This window comes from Notamacropus eugenii, chromosome 3 (assembly GCF_028372415.1).
Source record: "Notamacropus eugenii isolate mMacEug1 chromosome 3, mMacEug1.pri_v2, whole genome shotgun sequence".
Classification (NCBI taxonomy): domain Eukaryota; kingdom Metazoa; phylum Chordata; class Mammalia; order Diprotodontia; family Macropodidae; genus Notamacropus; species Notamacropus eugenii.
In genome coordinates this window covers 50,041,860-50,057,469 of record NC_092874.1, presented here as the reverse complement: position 1 = coordinate 50,057,469, position 15,610 = coordinate 50,041,860, and the positions used below count along the sequence as shown (strand labels likewise).

The 15,610-nt window shown below is 37.2% G+C and overlaps 1 protein-coding gene and 1 long non-coding RNA gene across 5 annotated transcripts in view; one reads left to right on the top strand and one right to left on the bottom strand.

Moving 5' to 3' along the window:
* The window catches only part of LOC140530919 (uncharacterized), a 949,813-nt gene that overhangs the window by 388,877 nt on the left and 545,326 nt on the right, over positions 1-15,610 (bottom strand). The gene's annotated exons all lie outside the window — the stretch shown is intronic.
* Positions 1-15,610, top strand: part of LOC140531016 (A-kinase anchor protein 9-like) — a 102,884-nt gene that overhangs the window by 80,818 nt on the left and 6,456 nt on the right. The window contains exons 22-23 of the mRNA XM_072650218.1: positions 8,903-9,219; positions 13,955-14,146. The gene's annotated coding sequence lies outside the window, so the exon portion shown is untranslated. The remainder of the gene's footprint in view (positions 1-8,902; positions 9,220-13,954; positions 14,147-15,610) is intronic.

The window sequence follows — 15,610 nt, the reverse complement described above, 5'->3', positions numbered from 1 at the left end:
TATTTGTGTGAAGAAATGCAGGAAATAAAGGTAGGGAAGCATGGTGAAGATCCTTTGGGTGAAGATCAATAGACAGAAAAACAAAAGCTGTTTAGTCATTGGAATATCCTATAGATTACTTGGAAAGAAAGGTGAAGTGACAGAGTGGCCTGATATAGGGGTAATAGCAAACTTTAGTTACCTAGATATCTGTTGGATCTCTCCTCTTTCTTCTTCTTCTTCTTCTTCTTCTTCTTCTTCTTCTTCTTCTTCTTCTTCTATTTCTTCTTCTTCTTCTCTCTCTCGCTATATATATATATATATGTAAAATATTTTTGAATGAAAACTTCTGACAAAATATCTCAAACTACTCTTCAAGTAGAGTCAATAAGCAATTATTAAGTGGCTACTATGTGCTGGGCATTGTGCTAAGGACTAGGCATACAGAAAGGCAAAAGACAACTCACAGTCTAATGAGGGAGATGATAGATAAGCAACTACCTACAAACAAGATACTTATAGGAGTATCTGGAAATAACCAGCAGAAGGAAAGCATTAGCGTTAAGGGAGATGGAACTTCAGCTGAGACTTGAAGGAAGCAAAGGAGGTCAAGGAGTGAGATATGAGAGAATTCTAGGAAGAAAGGATAGCTAGTGAAAATACATCTGGGGATGAAAATATGAAAGACACTGTCTGTTGTCAAGAAGCTCATATTCTAATGGAAGAGAACGTAAATAAAGGAGTAGTGAGGAGGGAAGGAAATCATGGTCTGGAAGTCATAAGGAAGATGAATGGAAAAACAGGACAATCAATAGGCGTGACCTTTTCAGAGGTAAGGACCATATTGATTGGATATATTGCTTAGAGCAATCAGTAGAAATGGGGGTGGGGGAAATGAAGAATGCACAGGGTGGCAGGGTGAAAATGGCCCTATGAAGAGCAAGTGCCCACCTGAACAGCTTAGTTCCTCCCAGGCATGGTCTGGGATAGGACTAGATAGTACTAGAATGCCTAACTACCCCATATCACATCAAGTTACCTGTCCTAGATGAGTTCTAGCCTATAATACTGAAGGGATGTTCTAAGCTGAGCTACTCACTAGGTACTCACTAGAAAATGAGAGAGATGTCACAAGAATGGTGGCAGGCAAATGATCCAGTTTTCAAAAAGCAGAACAAAGTGGAGTAAGAATTACAGGCCAGTGATTTTCACATTGATTCCTGAAATTTATTTTTTAGAAAGACTGGGGCTTATTTGTATGTGAAGGAGTGATTCTAGTAAATAAAATTAGGTAGAAAAAGGTAAAAAGGAGCAGTTATCTCATAAAAATGGGATGTGAAAGGAAGAACTGATACAAAGTAAGTAGGTGGGGTGGAGGGCTGATAATGGTGGAACCTTAATCTCATCTGGGTTGAAGAGGAAACAAGTATATCTGGAAGGGTGTAAAAATCTTCTGGATTTGTAGGGAGGTAAGAGAACTTGGGGACAGGAAGGGACTTTCAGAAGGATAAAGATTTAGGAGATTGGGGGAGAAGATAAGGGAAGGACTTTTAGAAGGGTGAGTAGAATAAGAAATGGGAGGGTAAGAGGAGAAGCTCAGTACCAGGAATAGGGTAAAAATGGGCATTTGAGAAGGATAATAGTGAGTAAAAGTAAGATGGAGGGAAATTCACAACTAGTAATTATAATTTGGAATGTGAATGGGATGAACTCACCCAAAATGGAGACAGCAAAATGAATTAAAAATCAGAATCCAACAATACGTTGTTTACAAGAAATACATTTAAAAGTGAGAGATACACACAGAGTTAAATGGAGGGTTGAAGTAGAAATGATTTTGCTTCAGTTGATGAAAAAAAGGCAGGGGTAGCAGTTACTGTCTCAGACCAAGTTATGGCTAAAATAAATGTAACTAAAAGAGATAAACAGGGTAACTTCATTTTTTAAAAAGGTACCATGGACAGTGAAGCAATATCAATACACTATCACCTATGTAAACCAAATATTATGACATCTAAATTTTTAAAAGAAAAGTTAAACGAATTAGGTAGAGATAGATAGTAGTACTCTAATAGTGGAGGACTTTAATCATACCATCTCAAAACTAGACAATTCTAACCAAAAAACAAATAAGAAAGAAGTCAAAGAAGTGAGTAGAATTTTAGATAAACTAGATAATGTAAATCTCTGGAGAGAATAGAATGGAAATAGAAAGGAATACGCCTTTTTCTCAGCAGTTCAAAGATTGACCACATATTAGTACATAAAAATCTTATAGTTAAAAGCATAAAAGCAGAAATAGTAAAAGTATCCTTTTCCAATCATAACACAATAAAAATTCTATTTAATTTGGAAATATAATTAAAAACTAATTGGAGATTAAACAACCTAATCTTTAAGAATGAGTGGATTAAAGAACAAATCATAGAAACAATCAATAATTTCATTAAAGAGAATCAACAATGAGATAATATATCAAAGCCTATGGGATATGGCAAAAGCAGTGATCAGAGGAAAATGTATACCTCTAAATGCTTACATCAATAAACTAGAGAAAGGGCAGACCAATGAATTGGATACACAATTTTTTTTTAAAAAACCTAGAGAAAGAACAATCTAAAAACCCCCAAATAAACGTAAATTGGAAATCCTAAAAATTAAAGTTGAAATTAATAAAACTGAGTGTAAAAAACCATTGAATTAATAAAGTGGGTTTTATCAGAAAAAAAAATAAAATAGATAAACCATTGGTTAATTTTATTTAAGAAAGAGAGAAAACCAAATTACTAGTATCAGAGATGGAAAGAGTGAATCTACCACTAATGAAGATGAAATTAAAGCAATTACAAGGAGTTATTTTGCCCAATTATATGCCATTAAACTTAACAATTTAAATTAAATGGAAGAATATTTACAAAAATATAAATTGCCTACATTAGCAGAATAGGAAATTGAATATCTAAACAGATCTATTTTAGAAAAAGAAATTGAACAGGCCATAAATGAGTTTCCCAAGAAAAAAGCACCACTACCAGATGGATTTACAAGTAAATTCTATCAAACATTTAAAGATCAATTAATTTCAATATTAAATAAATTATTTGGAATAGATGAAGAAGGCATCCTACCAAATTCCTCTTATGAAACAAATATGATACTGATACCTAAACCAGGAAAAGTGAAAACAGAGAAAGAAAATTACAGACCAATTTCATTAATGGATATGGGTGCAAAAATCCTAAATAAAATACTAGCTATAAGATTACCACAATATATTACAAAGATTATATATTATGACTACGTGGGATTTGTACTAGGAATGTAGGGATGGTTTAACAAAAGGAAAACGATTAACATAAGAAAACGATTAACATAATTGATCAAATCAATAATAAAAGTTTTTAAAATCATTATATCAATGGATTCAGAAAAGGCTTTTGATAAAAGCACTACACTCAGTTTTATTAAAAAAAACACTTGAAAGTCTTGGTAAAAATGGATTTTTTCCTTAAATTGATAAAAAGCATTATCTAAAACCATCAGCAAGCATTATTTGTAATGGGGATAGCTAGAAACTTTCCCAGGAACATCAGGTGTGAAACAAGGATGCCTACTGTCACCAATATTATTCAACATTTTATCAGAAATCCTAGCATTAGCAATGAGAAGAAAAAGAAATGGAAGGAATTGGAATAGGGAATGAGGTAGTAAACTATCTCTTCTTGCAGACAATATGATGATATACTTGGAAAATCCCAAAGACTCATATAAAAAGTTGGTCAAAATAATTAATAATTTTAGAAAAGTAGCAGGATATAAAGTAAATCCACACAAATCATCAGCATTCCTATATATCACAAACAAGAAAGGATAGTAAGAAATACCACACTTAAAATAACACTAGACAATATAAAATGCCTCGGAGGACCTGCCAAAACCATTCTAGAACTATATAAAAAAATCATAATAAACTTTTTATACAAATGAAATCAGATTTAAATAATTGGGAAGATATTAATTGTCCATGGGTAGGTAGGGCTAATATAATAAAAGTGACAATTTTTACTAAACTGATATAGTCAGTGTCATACGAATTAAATTACCAAAATATATTTTTACTGAATTAGAAAAAATAATAACAAAAATTCATTTGGAAGAACAAAAAGTCTATTTGCTATCTGTATCCAGAGAAAGAAATGATAAATAGAAGTATGTATAGAATGGTTTTACATATAAACGTGTGTAATATATATATACATATATATACATTTATGTCTAATGGTAACCATCTCTAGAATAGGGAATGGGAAGGAAGGGAAAAAAAGAAATTCACATGATAACTTTGTTATATATTTAAAAGGAATAGCAAATTCTACATAATAGTTTTGCAGCTTCATGTGCAATTTTTTTATTATACTATGTTATGGAAATGCTTGTTTTGTTCCATAAATTAAAAATAAAATAAAAAGTTAAAAAGATTCTTAAATAGATGATTTCTTAGCATTTAGAGTGCAGGGTCTGCCTACCTCAAGTTTCTCCCCACTCCAATCTATCCTCCATTCAGTTACCAAAGTGATTTTCCTAAAGCATAGCTGTGATCATGTCATCCGTCCGCTCAATGAACTCCAGTGAGTCCTATTACCTTAAGAATCAAATTGAAAATACTTTGTCATTAAAAGCTCATTACAATCTTCAAAGCCCTCCTTCTTACACCTTACTCTCTGCACACAGTGTCAATTCAATGACACTGGTTTTCTGACTGTCCTTCGGACAAGATGTTCCATCTCTCAGCTCGAGGAATTTTCTGTGGCTGTCCAGAATGCTCCCCCTCCTCAACTCTGTCTACTGACCTCTCTGGCTTCCTTTCAGTCCTAAGTAAAATCCAACCTTCTACAGGGAACCTCTTCCAATCCCCCTTAATTCTAGTGCCTTCCCTCTATTAATTATTTCCTATTTGTTCTTGTAGAGTTTGTATACATTTGTTTGCATGTTGGATACTCCATTAAATTATAACCTCCTTGTAGGCAGGGACTGACTGTCTTTTGCCTCCTTTTGTAAACCTGGGCACTTAGAATAGTGCTTGACACATAGTAAAAATTATTTGATTGTTATAATGACATAAGTTGATATATTAACAAAAATATTAACTGATCTATTGATAGAAATGGAAAGGGATGATTCCTGAAAGAACAACACAAGGTTGGTTGAACACAGATGCTAAAAACAGGCAGATAAAGTCAGAAGAGAGAGGCAAAAAACAGTCTCTCTTCTTCCTTGTTAGTGCCTGTAACTGCAATGAATAAATAAATAAATAACTTTTTCATCAGTAAAACTGAAAAAAAAATAGCCCTGAAGAAGCAGGAAGTTCAGCAAAGCCATGGAGCTTGGTCACCATAACCACAAGTTGTCACATGACAGAGAGTCCCTGTCTATAGGCTCTTTTTTTATTTAGAAGGGATGTAGGGTACATACACCTTCCTTTACATCTTACTTTCCACACTGAAAGTTAGAAACCTAGCACTACTCTTCCTAAGAATTCTTTTTCAGTCCCCTTCACCCTTCAGAACTTATGCATCACATATTTCTCTTTTCTTCTGACCTTTCTCCTAGGTGAAAAGGCACCTGAAAAATCATCGTTATAACATTACCCACCAAGGCAACATGTATGAATTTTAATATTCTGGAGAAAACAGTTAAGTGACTCTAATGGTGGAATTTCCAATACCATGACAAATTGAGAAGGAAATTTGAGGGAAGAAGAAAGGAAAATAGACACTGTAGGGCGCTAATGGTCATTACAAATATGCAGCTACTCGCTCTGTTAGACAAGCCTAGGGCCAGCTTTGGGCATCCTTCCATCAGAATGGTAAGGAGGCAGAGCTGTCACTGGCAATAATAACCTTCAAAACAGCAGTTTCAGGCACTAACCAGGAGAGAGACTGTGCTTTCCCAGAGCAGAAAGAAGAAAAGGCAGTTTCAGTGTTTTGTTTGCATTTTAGCCACAGATAATAAGTATCATGAGAGACGTCATTGTCATAGAGGGATTAGATACATGTATCTTGGCACATGGAGAATATGAAAGATTAGTAACATTTCTTAAGTAAATATCTGTATGTTTTTCCAGATTATTCTCTCTCATTTACTACAACACAATCATGAAATGGGCTGGCTTCATTTGCTCTGTCCCAAGATATCAGGTAGACAGAATTGCTGCATCTAGTTAAACAGACTCAATGAAACCAGGATTATAACCAAGACCAGAAGAAAGGGATAGGGGGGAACATGCATTAGAAGATAGAAGTAAAAAGAGAAAGAAGTAAGTAGTTGTCAGCATACGAGGTTTAAAGGCAAAAAAAATGTTGAGTGTAAGGGGAAAAGGTCATAAGAGTAATGACAACAGCCAGTGTCAATGTTTTAGACTGGATGGTTTACTGGACTTATTATCATTACTAATGGCAGTGGTAGTAGTGATGGTGGTGGTGATAGTAATAGTGACAATAGTAGTAGCAGCAGCAGCAGCAGTAGTAATAGTAGTAGTAGTAGTAGTAGTAGTGGCAGTAGTAGTAGCAGTGGTAGTAGTAGTTAGTAATAGTAGTAATAGTAGTAGTAGTAGTAGCAGCAGTAGTAGCAGTGGCAGTAGTAGTAGTTAGTAGTAGTAGTAGTAATTATCATTTAATTAATTATCAATTAGTACTAATTATCATTTAATTAATTATCAATTAATTTTTAAGCTGATGTAGCCTGGTGGACTTTTGGCTAGGTGCCATGTGTAGAATGTTTGATTACCTGTACTAAGGCACCGATCCCAACCTCTGACTCCTACTGACTTCTTTCTTTCTTTACTCTCTCCCTGGGTTCATAAGCAGTCTGGAGTAGAGATAGCTCAGAGATTACTAGAAGGGCAGAAATTCTCTCTCTAGTCAGCTCCCCTCAACCTGGGCTAAAGAAAATCTTCTCTCCCCTTCGGGTAATCTTTCCTTCTCTCCATTCCAAGCAGCACAGTAATAGGTGTGGCCATAAACAATTACAAACGGTTATACAGCTTAATAGCCATTACAAACAGCCAACAGGATTCCCCTTGCAGTTTAAGACTTGGGGGTGAGAAAGGTGGTGCATGAGACCAAGTCTCCCATCTTCCTGCCCACTCTGCTGCTCCATCAGGTCTTAACTCTGCTTGCTTTCTTGACATTCTCGCTTCCCAGAGTTTCCATAGCAACATCCTTGGGAGAGGGGTTATATTGACATTTATGCAATGCTTAAAATTTTTCTAGGCACTTTACACACATCTGAGCTTCTCAACAACCCTGGGAGGCAGCAACCACCTCCATTTTATAGAAGGGGAAACTGGGGCACAAAGAAAGAGATTAAGGGTTCAATTTGTCCAGTTTCATCCAGTTAGTGAGTTAGTATCTGAAGCAGCATATGAACTCAGGTCTTCTTATTTCTAGTTTTGTACTCTCAGGCTGCAAGAGCGGAAGTTAGGTGAGGAACAAAGCTTCAGAGGAAGCCCAAAACAGAGAAGTGGGAGAAGACCAAGTCAAACTGGGAATCAAGTTTATCATTGATTGGCAGTTTTGTCATCCTCAGGAACACTACGGCAGCTCATTCTATGGCAAATTTGTGTGGGCTAGCTATTACCCATCTTCTTAAAGAGGTCACACTGTTACACATGTATGAGTAGGATCTTTTGTGGGGGCCTCTATGTATATATACACATATGTGTGTGTACATACACATACAATTGGTAAATTGTGTGAATATAAACATAATTAGTAAATTGAATACACACATATATATTATACACACACACACACACACACACACACACACACACACAATTTACCAATTGTCTTTGCTCGGGGGTGATTTTAGACAACTTTAAATCATCTGCATGAAAAACAATGAGATTTCACCATTTTCCCAAAGAACAACAACTTTCTCTAGTCACTATTTGATGTGTATAGATGAAAATAACACAAAAAAATAACTCTTTAAAGGATCAGAAACCATTAATGAAATGAGCTCTTGCTGAGCCCATTTAGACAGGGTGTGGTTGACAGGTGAATAAAATTGAAAAGCTAAGGAAAGAAAAGGGGCAAGATGAATTCCAAGCTTTGTTTCTCTGAGACAGGACAACAGTGTAAATAGAGAGTGATATAAACATAAACTTCTATGGGTTATCCTTTATAAGTCATCATTTTCAATTCTGAATTATATTACATAGGTTTAGAGCTGGACGGGGCCTTAAGGCTCATCCCTTCACTCCCTTATTTATTCTGAAAAGAGGAAACTGAGGTTCAGTGATTTGCCCAAGGTCACAGAAGTCATAAATAGCTGAGCCAGGATTCCAGCTGAGATCTCTGACTCCAAAACCAATGCCCTTTATATTTTTCATTTGTTTATTTGCTGTTGTGGTGGTGGTAGTGATGGTGGTTGTGGCTGTGGTTGGTTTGTTGGTTGGTTGGTTTATTAGACTGGGTCTCCCCCATCTCACACAGGCTGGACATATAAGAGATTCACAATAGTCCAATCCCTCCTTTTAGGAGTTCTAGATCTTTGATCTTCTCTATTTCTGATCTAAGCCAATTCACCCCTTTTTAGGCAGCCTGGTATTCCTCCATCAGAGGAGGTTACCACAGTCATGCCACATTTGGTACAGACATCCCATCGGGCTCACAGCAGCTTAAAACTCCAGAAATGTACCAATCTCCATCTCCCCTGGAGTTTGGTCTACAGGCATGTCCCACCACTCTAGGTTCCACACCATCACTGAATCACTGCAAATATGACCCTTTGGTCTTAGTTTTTAAATATTTTCCATACCTAAAAGAAATTCTAGCCTTGAAATAAATAAATCAAGACTGAATTGCAAAGAAAATAAACTGTGATCTTTCGCATCTGCCATTCACATTTTTTTTTTCAGATTAAGGCCATTTAGGGGCGGAGCCAAGATGGCGGAGTAGATAGACACACATACACTAGCTCTGAACCCACCGCCCATAAAATATCTGTAAAAAAGAGCTTCCAACAAGTTCTGGAGCAGCAGAGGCCATGGAGCAACAGAGCAGACAAGATTTCTGTTCCAGAGAGCCTGAAAACCTCTCACAAAAGGTCCTCGCGCTGCGGACCCAGAACCTAGCCCTCCTTGGCCACGCAGCGCCGAGAGGAGCAGATCCGGGCGGGCTTCAGGGACGGAATCTCCAGCGGCCACATGGGTCCCTCCCCCCACAGGTGACGAGGGTAGGTGAGAGAGTCTCTTTGGTGGGTCGAGAGGGGAGTGGGGTGCCCCCATAGCTCAGGCCCCCTCAGGAGGCAGCAGCTGAGGCGGGAGCAGACCAGGGCTCCCCAAGCAGGCAGGAACCAGGATCCATTGTTGGAGGTCTCTGCATAAACCCCCTGAGGGAACTGAGCCCATGAGGCGGCCCTGCCCCCACCTGAGCACCTGAACTTGATCTCACACTGAATAGCAGCCCTGCCCCCACCCATAGCCCTGAGGCTGGGAAGCAGCATTTGAATCTCAGACCCCAAGCTCTGGCTGGGAGGATCCAGAGGCAAAGTGGGTGTGAAGAGAATATTCAGAAGTCAAGTCACTGGCTGGGAAAATGCCCAGAAAAGGGAAAAAAAATAACACTATAGAAGGCCACTTTCTTGGTGAACAGGTATTTCCTCCCTTCCTTTCTGATGAGGAAGAACAATGCTTACCATCAGGGAAGGACACAGAAGTCAAGGCTTCTGTATCCCAGCCCACTCAATGGGCTCAGGCCATGGAAGAGCTCAAAAAGGATTTTGAAAAACAAGTAAGAGAGGTGGAGGAAAAATTGGGAAGAGAAATGAGAATGATGCAAGAAAATTACGAAAAGTGAATCAACAACTTGCTAAAGGAGACCCAAAAAAATGCTGAAGAAAATAACACCTTGAAAAATAGACTAACTCAAATGGTAAAAGAGGCCCAAAAAGGCACAAGGAGAAGAATGCTTTCAAAAGCAGAATTAGCCAAATGGAAAAGGAGGTTCAAAAGCTCACTGAAGAAAATAGTTCTTTAAAAATAAGAATGGAGCAGACAGAAACTAATAACTTTATGAGAAACCAAGAAATTACAAAAGAATGAAAAAATAGAAGACAGTGTGAAATATCTCATTGGAAAAATAACTGAACCAGAAAATAGATCCAGGAGAGACAATTTAAAAATTATGGGGCTACCTGAAAGCCATGATCAAAAAAAGAGCCTAGACATCATCTTTCATGAAATTATCAAGGAAAACTGCCCTGATATACTAGAAACAGAGGACAAAATAAATATTGAAAGAATCTACCAATCACCTCCTGAAAGAGATCTGAAAAGAAAAACTCCTAGGAATATTGTAGCCAAAATCCAGAGTTCCCAAGTTAAGGAGAAAATATTTCAAGCAGTCAGATAGAAACAATTTGAGTATTGTGGAAATACAATCAGGATAACACAAGATCTAGCAACTTCTACCTTTAGTGATTGAAGGGCGTGGAATATGATATTCCAGAAGTCAAAAGAACTAGGATTAAAACCAAGAATCACCTACCCAACAAAACTGAGTATAATACTTCAGGGGGAAAAATGATCAATCAATGACCATCTCTTATCAAAGAGGCAAGAAAAAGTTTTTTCAATGGAGGGGAAAAGAGGGGAGGCCAGAGGGAAAAAGTGAAAGCATACTCTCATCACATTTGGCTCAAGGAGGGACTAACATGCACACTCAATTTGGTATGAAAATTTATCTTCCTCTACAGGAAAGTAAGGGAGAAGGGGATAAATTGGGTGTAGGGGCATGATAGAAGGGAGAGCAAATGGGAGGAGGGAGAAATTAGAAGTAAACACTTTTGGGAAGTTACAAGGTCAAAAGAAAAAATAGATAAATGGGGGGGAGGATAGGATGGAGGGAAATATATTAGTTTTTCACAACATGACTATTATGGAAGTCTTTTGCATAACTACACAAGTATAGCCTATATTGAATGGCTCACCTTCTCAGTGGGGATGCATAGGGAGGGAAGAAGGGAGAGAAGTCGGAACTCAAAGTTTTAGGAACAAATGTTGGGAATTGTTTTTGCATGCAACTGGGAAATAAGAAATACAGGTAATGGAGCATAGAAATCTATCTGGTCCTACAAGAAAAGATAGAAGGTGGGGATAAAGGAAGGGAGGGGGGTATGATAGAAGAGAGGGCAGATTGGGGGAAGGGTGAATTAGAATGTATGGTGTCTTGGGATGGGGGGAGGGGAGAGATGGGGAGAATAATTTGGAACTCAAAATCTTGTGGTAATGAATGTTGAAAACTAAAAATTAATTAATTAATTTTTTAAAAAGTTACACTTATTCCTGTGATGCTTCCTTTGTTTAGATGGATGGATAGATAGATATACAGATATAGAAACATACAGATAGATGATAGAAAGACAAATAGAGGAGAGTAACAGAGAGGGAGGGAGAAAGAAAGAGAAAGAGAGAAAAGAGGCAGAGAAGAGGAGAAGAGAGGAGAGGAGGGGAGGGGAGGGGAGACAAAAAGGAAACAAGTGAAATTAAATGTTTTGGGGGGGATTTCCTCTTTTGGAATTCTTTCCTCACCAGATGAAAAGTCTTTTCCAATATGTTGGGTCAAACTTTGTTTTGTAAAAACCCCACAGCATTTGCCAGCTTGGCTATCCACCTTATTTATCTGACTTGGTTCCAAGTGATATGCCTGTCTCCAAAAATCAATTTAATAGATCTACAACTCTTAATTAAGTCCCTTCTTAATTAAGTCCCTCCTAAGTGACAGGCACTGAGCTGAACATTGAGGATATAAAGGCCAGGAATCCCTTCTCACAAGCAGCTTACCATCCACAAGGGAGGATGATTTGCCACTAGGAACAGTATTCAGAAGAAGGTCCCACAAGTTCTGAAGATAATTCCAACAGAAGAGCTTCAAAAACAATCTGAGCAATGGTATTATCCTTAGAATAAGGCTATAACTGCCCAATGGGACAACTTTGAAGGATGGCACTCTCTTTTTTAAATTTGTTCGATAAGGCCATGATAGCTATCTTCAAGTATGGAGAGAGCTGTCATGTGGAAGAAATATCACATTAGTTCTCCTCGGCACCAGAAGGTGGAACTAGAAGCAGCCAGGAAAAAAAATTATTCTTAATGTTATTATTTAACTATCTAATGATCACGATGATCAGAGCTGTGTAAAAATGAAATGGACTGACTCCGAAGACCATGGTTTTCCCATCTTTTTTCCCCTATTTTCCCCCTAATTTTCTCACTGACAAATAACTAACATCCCTTGACTTCAATTTCTTCATCAGCGTAAATGAGGGTATTGTTCTATGGTCATACTCTAAGTCTAAGAGCCTATTTATTTGGAGAAGCCCTTAAATCAGTAACCACTGACTCTTTGGGAATGGAAACATCTTCCCACTGCTTGTTTGGGCCCCATAAGAGTTCCACAAAGCAATGGAATATTATTGTGCTATAAGAAATGATGAACAGAATGATTTCAGAAAAACCTGGAAAGACTTAGGTGGACTGATGCAAAGTGAAGTGAGCAGAACCAGGAGAATGTTGTAACGGTAACAGCAATATTGTTCAATGAAGAACTGTAAATGACTTCGTTATTTTCAGTAATACAATAATCCAAGGCAATCCCAAAAGACTCATGATGAAGCATGCTATCTTCCTCCAGAGAAAGAACTGATGTTGTCTGAATACAGACTGAAGCATACTTTTCTCTTTCTTTCTTATTTTGTTAGAGTCTTCTTGGACAAAATACCTAATCTGGAAATGTTTTACATAATTGCACATTTATAACCTATATCATATTACTTGTTCTTTCAGGGAGCGGAAAGAGGAGAGAGGGAGGAAGCTATATAATTTGGAACTCAAAATTTAAAAAAGAAAAGGGTTAAGAATTGTTTTAACATGTAATTGGAGAAAAAAAATTTTAAAGAATGCCACAAAGCAAATATTTATTTGTAAATAACAGGCGATTTTAATTCTTTGTGCCCTGAATATTTTAAAAACACCTCTTGAAATGATCAGGAAGGGTAACGGGGTATATTCACTAAACGGTGCTAGACTGGCTGGCCTAAAGTAAGACTCCAGCAATACTGAATAACTTGAAGTCTTGGTATTATTTCAAAATGGGATTTTTTTCTCCCATATTCAATTTCACCCTAAGTCGTGAACTATTCAGACAGCACCTTTCATCAAACAGAAAGCAGATTTGATTAATGTGATTTCTTTGTGAAAAATCTAAGAAGATTAAGGAGTGGTGAGGTAGGCCACGTATGCCCCTTCTCAAAATGACATTATCTAGTGAACTCTGAAGTTCTTTTCAGGAAACAGATTTTCCCCACTAGCTACATCTGCGGGAAGGGAAAGAATCTATCATGGGGGAAATTTTTCTCTTTTTTTCATTCAAGTTTCAGGCTCATGAACAGGTCAGCCAATCTGGGAGTTGATATTGATTTCACTGTATAACAAGGTGGAAAAGGCCAGATTTCAAGGAAACATTTGCAGACTGGTATTTTTCCCCCTTCTCTGTAATGGTGTTTTTTGTGATGGTTCCTTAGAAAAATGTTAAAACTCACTACATGGTTTTTGTGCTTAGTGAATTTTGTGCTCAGTCAAAGAAAATGTGGCTGGGGGTGATTCCTCTGAGCTATTTTCCATCAGTATGGTCTGGAATTCTAATATGAGCCATGAAACATGTTTTTCTGATATGGAGAAAATGAATTGTGAGCTGGTATAATATCAGATCTCATCTGCCTCTTCCACTCTGCATGAATTTATAGAGAGGAATTAAGATGCCTTTCTCTGGCCCTCTCAGCTTCCAGAATTTGGGTGTTGGGTTCCCCAATGCTGTGCTTCAATACGCACCATTTGAGAACATGATAGATGAGGAAGTCAGTTATTCTCAATTGACCATTTCCATGGTTATTTTTCTCCTTGAAATGCCAGATGTCAATTTGATGGTTATGAAGCTAAAAATGTAGGAGCAAAAGAAAGAAGCGCAGGGCAGAAAGTCACCGGGTAAGCCTCTGCACATCACTCTTCAGCCAGGCCAAGAGACTTCAACTCTGGGAAACACGAAATGAAAAACGAAAATAGTACCTTACAAGCCAAGGAATTTACAAGTCTACGAATTTAGAGGTAATAGAATTTGGGTTGGAATTCTAATTCTAACACTTACTACTCATATGACTATAAGTCATTTCATTTCTACATGCCTCAGTTTCCTCATCTGTAAAATAACATTCTCTGTTAACTCTAAATCTTATGATTGTCATATACATCTAATGTTAAATGTGCATAAAGGCAAACTCTAGAGGAACCATGACCTAGTGGATAAACCAAAGAGTTAGGAAGACCTAAATAGAAGTCCTAGCTATGACGCACACTGACCGTGTAACCAAAGGCAAATTTCTTAACTTGTCTGAGCTCATACGTCATAGATGAATTGTTTCACAAGTAGGTGGAAGGTGCATCCACACTGGAATTTCACCGTAGTCACGAAAGCACAAGTCCCAACAACAACAAAATATATGCCAACTCTCACTGAATAAGTAACCATTTTTAAGACAATCAAAACTGAATGCAGTGAAATTAGAAGGAGCAAACTTGGCTCCAAAGAAAAGCTGTGAGATGATGACAAACACACACCCTTTACAGAAATGGGGGGCCTTAGGTGTGGGACACTGTAGTCAACATCAAGACTTTTTTAGTACATTGTTTATAGAATGTTTTAAAATTTTCTCCTTTATTTTATTGCTATTATTCTGTCACTCAATCGTGTCCAAGTCTTCATGACTGTATGAACCATACTGTCCAGGGGATTTTCTTTTCAAAGACTCTATAGTGGTTTGCCATTTTTTTCTCCAGCGGATTAAGGCAAACAGAGATTAAGTGACTTGCTCAGGGTCACACAGCTAATAAGTGTCAGAGAGTGGATTTGAATGACCCTCCTTAATACTTTTCTGTTAAATTAAGTTATTATTATTAGACTGTTCTCTGGATAGGATTGAGGGGAGGAATTCATTGGGAAATATAAATGACACAAAAGCTACATATATCAATAAAATTTAAAAAGAAAAGAAAAAATAGCAGATACCCTTAGCACCTAATTTTGAAATCAATCCAGAATATAAACATTCATTTCTATATCAGTCTTTAAGACAAAATAAGGAATGGTCCAAGGACAGCTGTAAAGTAATTGGAATGTGGTACAATTTTTAAAAGTTCCAAACTTCACACCAAAAAACATTTGGATACAAGTCCCTATCTCAGTCACTTATTAGATGTGTGACCTTGAACTTGTCACTCAGACTCTCTGGACCTCATTTTCCTCATCTGCAAAATGGGAAGATTGGACAAGATCTTAGCCTTTTTTAGGTGATAGACCCGTTTTGTAAACTGACAAAGCCCATGGCCTCCTTCTCAGAATAATATTTTTAAATGAGTAAAATGTATTTAGAATCGCAAAGGAAATCAAATATATTGAAATATACTTATCAATTTTTTTAAGTGAAGAGAACTCAGGATCCCTGGTAGATGATCTCTGAGGCCCCTTCCAGCTGTGAATCCACAATTCTATGATAATCAACTGTACTGTTTACT